We start from the raw sequence: 4,101 nt of genomic DNA, 5'->3' as shown, positions 1-4,101 counted from the left end.
TGTAAATAGAATCCATTGCTAATACGAGATTTGAAAAGGGAGGAAAAAAAAGTTTGGCAAAAGACGGGATAGAACCTGGGTCGATCGCGTCAAAAAGCCAACGACACGTGCGTCGTCCATCTGCGCCTCTGGAGCTGATGATTTACAGCCACTTTTAACTAAATGTAAATAGACAGTATTTTTAGCGTATATAGCGTATTTTTTATTCCATAGTAAGGGCAATTCATATGTGACGTGACATGTGGCCAAGTATAGTGACCCATACTTGGAATTAGTGCTCTGCATTTACCCATCCAAAGTGCACACACACAGCAGTGAACACACACACACTGTAAACACACATCCGGAGCAGTGGGCAGCCATTTATGCTGCGGCGCCCGGGGAGCAGTTGGGGGTTCGGTGCCTTGCTCGCCTCAGTCGTGGTATTGAAGGTGGAAGAGAGCACTGTACATTCACTCCCCCCACCTACAATCCCTGCCAGTACGAGACTCGAACCCACAACCATAACTCTCTAACCATTAGGCCACGACTTCCCCATACAATACATTTAAACTGAGCTACTTTAATACCATCTCTTATTCACTTTCTACCACGACTCTGCTGTTCTTCGGCTGGTTCTTCCCTGTATATGTTGAATGACAGATGTCTCGGCCAGTCAGCGGTGAGTAATCCCAAACCAATGGCGCTGTCTCAAACTATACCTACCTCTTCCGGTTTGTCTGATTTGTCATTGTGTTTTCTGACTTGTTCACTTGTTTTCGGATTTGTCGTTGTGTTTTCTGACTTGTTATTTTGTTTTTTAGACTTGCATTTGCGTTTGTAATTTGTTATTTTGTTTTCAGAATTGTGATTTGTTTTGCACTTCTCGGCTACCGTACAAGACGGACAGTTTTGAGCTCTGGAAGTGGAACAGATACCAACGAGATCAAAGGCAGATATTGCGTTATTCACACTCACGTGCTGTGTTGCTAATAAACATGATATAATTTCAGTTCTGTTGCTTTTATATTAAACTAAATATGATGAACAAGACACTCAAAGTGCTTGCTATTTAATTCCATATGAAAGGTGTATTTATCATCCATTTACTTTAATACAAACATGTATTTTAGGTTACGCGAGTTTGCTTCTTCTGTCTTGACCCAAACCACCTAATTTCTGATTGTAAGGTTTGGAAACAAAAAGTTGCTGCATCGTGACCCAAAAGTGTAGCTTTGGTTAACATGTTACATGACGTTGATAATGCCACTACTGCTACTCGTGGGTATCATCCATTTTCACTGGATGGCAAAGTGTCTCTTTCATCTGACTCTGAAGGAAATCAGTAAAGATTCTGAGAGACACTGGATCAGTCCAGTCACTTATTCTGGAAGAACTGTTGCCTTCACTAATTATAGGGGTGTCGAATGCTTTGATACGAGGTATCGGTATGCAATACCTCAGCCTCCTCCTACACGACCTGTACTTAAAGTCAGTTTTGGTTACAGGTCCTGTAAGATTTGGGGTTTGTTCGCATTTATCTGTTGAAGGGGTAGATGTTATCCTGGGAAACAATCTAGCTGGTGGAGATGTTCTCCCACAACCAGTGGTAATTAGTGAACTGAACGCAAGTGATTGTTTGAGACTTGCACAATGCTTCCCTACTGTCTTTCCTGAGTGTGCAGTATCCCTTCAGACGAGAAAATTCAGAGATATAGTTGAACTCTCTGAAACCTTTCTGGACAATTCAAGTGATTGAGACTTAATGTCAGAAAATGCTGATGTAAAGGAAAATGGTAAGGTAAAGACAGTACCGAAACTAAATTATCTTTTAGGAGTAGGCAGTGAAAAATTAGCGGCTGCTCAGAAAACAGACCCCTCGTTAGCCAGGTGCATTGAGTCTACTGTGGGTCTCAAGAGAATATCTAATGATAAGGTAGTGTATTTCTGGTATAATCAAGTTTTAATGTGGAGGTGGAGGCCAAAAGCCCATACTGCCCTTAACGAGGTTAGATTGTTCTGCCTCAATGGTATAGAGAGCAGGTATTGAAAATTGCTCATGAACATGTGCTCTCCGGCCATTTGGGAGTCACAAAGACATTCCGATGTATGTCTTGTTACTTTTTCTGGCCTGGGTTGAAATTTGATGTATCTAAATTCTGCCACTTGTGTGCTGTCTGCCAGTTAGTTGGTAAACCAAACCATTAGTTCCTGTTGTTTCTTTACAGCCCATACCTGTTATGTGAGAACCATTTGAGTGTTTGTTGATCGACTGCGTAGGTCCGCTACCCAAGTCAAAATCAGGACACGAGTACATCCTAACCATTATGTGTACAGCCACATGCTTCCCTGAAGCTATCCCCTTGTGCTTTATTAAGGTTCTGGTAATTATCAGAGAGCTGATTAAGTTCTGTACCACCTATGGCTTGCCTAGAGTCTTGCAAACTGATCAGGGCACAAACTTCAAATCGAGACTGTTCACTCAGACATTAGCTCACCTTGGAATTAAGCATGTGCTCCCAAGTGCATATCACCCATAATCACAGGGTGCTGTGGAAAGATTCCACCAAATGCTTAAAACGATGTTGTGTACCTACTGTCTCTCTAGTGGGAAAGACTGGGCTGAAGCTTTGCCATTTTTAATGTTTGCAAACGGAGCAGGAGTCCCTTGGTTTTAGTCCTGCGGATCTCGTATTTGGACACACTGTTAATCCAACTAAGCGTAATTTAATGAAAACTGAAGTTGAGTATATGCTACAGCAGGGATAGGCAACGTCGGTGCTGGAGTGCCAATATCCTGTAGAGTTTAGTTCCAACCCTGAAAAAAAACCTCACCTGCCTGTAGCCCTAGTAATTCTGAAGACCTTGATTAGCTTGTTCAGGTGTGTTTGATTAGAGTTGGAACTAAACTCTGCAGGTCATTGGCACTCCAGGAGCGACGTTACAGTCAATGTCCTTGGATTTCCCCGTTTGCTATTCCCAAAGGCAGATGGCACTTTTCGTTCCTGCACAGATTTCCGCAAAAGTCAATTTGGTAATGAAATCGGACTCTTTTCCACTCCCCTATATGGAGGATTGTGTGGGAAGAGTAGGATCAGCAATGTTTGTCACACAGCTGGACTTACTGAAAGGCTACTGGCAAGTGGCACTGACTGCCCGTGCCTCAGAAATCTCTGTATTTGCCACACCAGACTACTTCCTACAATATTCTGTTCTCGCCTTTCGGATGTGAAATGCACCAGCCACCTTTCAAAGGCTGATGCATATTGTGTTTGGAGATGTAGCTAACTGTGATGAATACCTCAATGATATTGTTGTATATACTAAGTCGTGGGAAGACCATGTTAAAAGACTAGAGATGGTTTTTGACAGACTAGCATGTGCTTTACTAACCTTGAACCTTGTGTGTGAGGTAGGAAAGGGCACAGTGTCCTACCTGGGAAAAAAGGTGTGCCATCGTTTTGTAAAGCCAGCAGAAGCTAAAATAGAAGCCATTCTGAACTCTCCTAAGCCCTACAATAAATGTGAACTTCGACGGTTTCTGGGTATGTTGGGTTACTACCGGGGCTTCTGCAAGAACTATTCATCAATTAGTTGAAGCCCCCACAGATTTATTCAGCACAAGTGGAGCTGTGAATGTGACAAAGCTTTTGAAACAGCAAAACATCTTCTGTGTAACGCTCCTGTGCTGGATGCACCTAATTTTTAACTCCCATTTAAGATAGAAGTGGATGCCTGCGCTTCTGGTGCTTGAGCTGTTCTGATCCAGGAGGATGCTCATGGTGTTGAACACCCTGTATCCTACGTCCCCCGAAAATTCTTGAAACATCAGCAGTCATATAGCACTATTGAAAAAGAAGCCTTGGCCTTATTGTGGGCCCTACAGCACTTTGACGTATATCTTGGGAGTAGTGCTGTTCCAATAACTGTGTATACAGACCATAACCTCTGACCTTTCTTTCTAACATGTTTTCATCTAACCAGCATTTGCTGCACTGGGCCCTCAAACTACAGGACTATAATCTCCAGATCCAACACATCAAGGGCACTGATATCATCGTGGCTGATGCCCTTTCCAGAACTGGGGGGATGGAGATTTAGCGGGTTTGTAGACTTGTATAT

This window comes from Sinocyclocheilus grahami, unplaced genomic scaffold (genome assembly GCF_001515645.1).
Source record: "Sinocyclocheilus grahami isolate Dianchi unplaced genomic scaffold, SAMN03320097.WGS_v1.1 scaffold100.1, whole genome shotgun sequence".
Lineage (NCBI taxonomy): Eukaryota > Metazoa > Chordata > Actinopteri > Cypriniformes > Cyprinidae > Sinocyclocheilus > Sinocyclocheilus grahami.
This window is presented reverse-complemented; position numbering follows the sequence as displayed.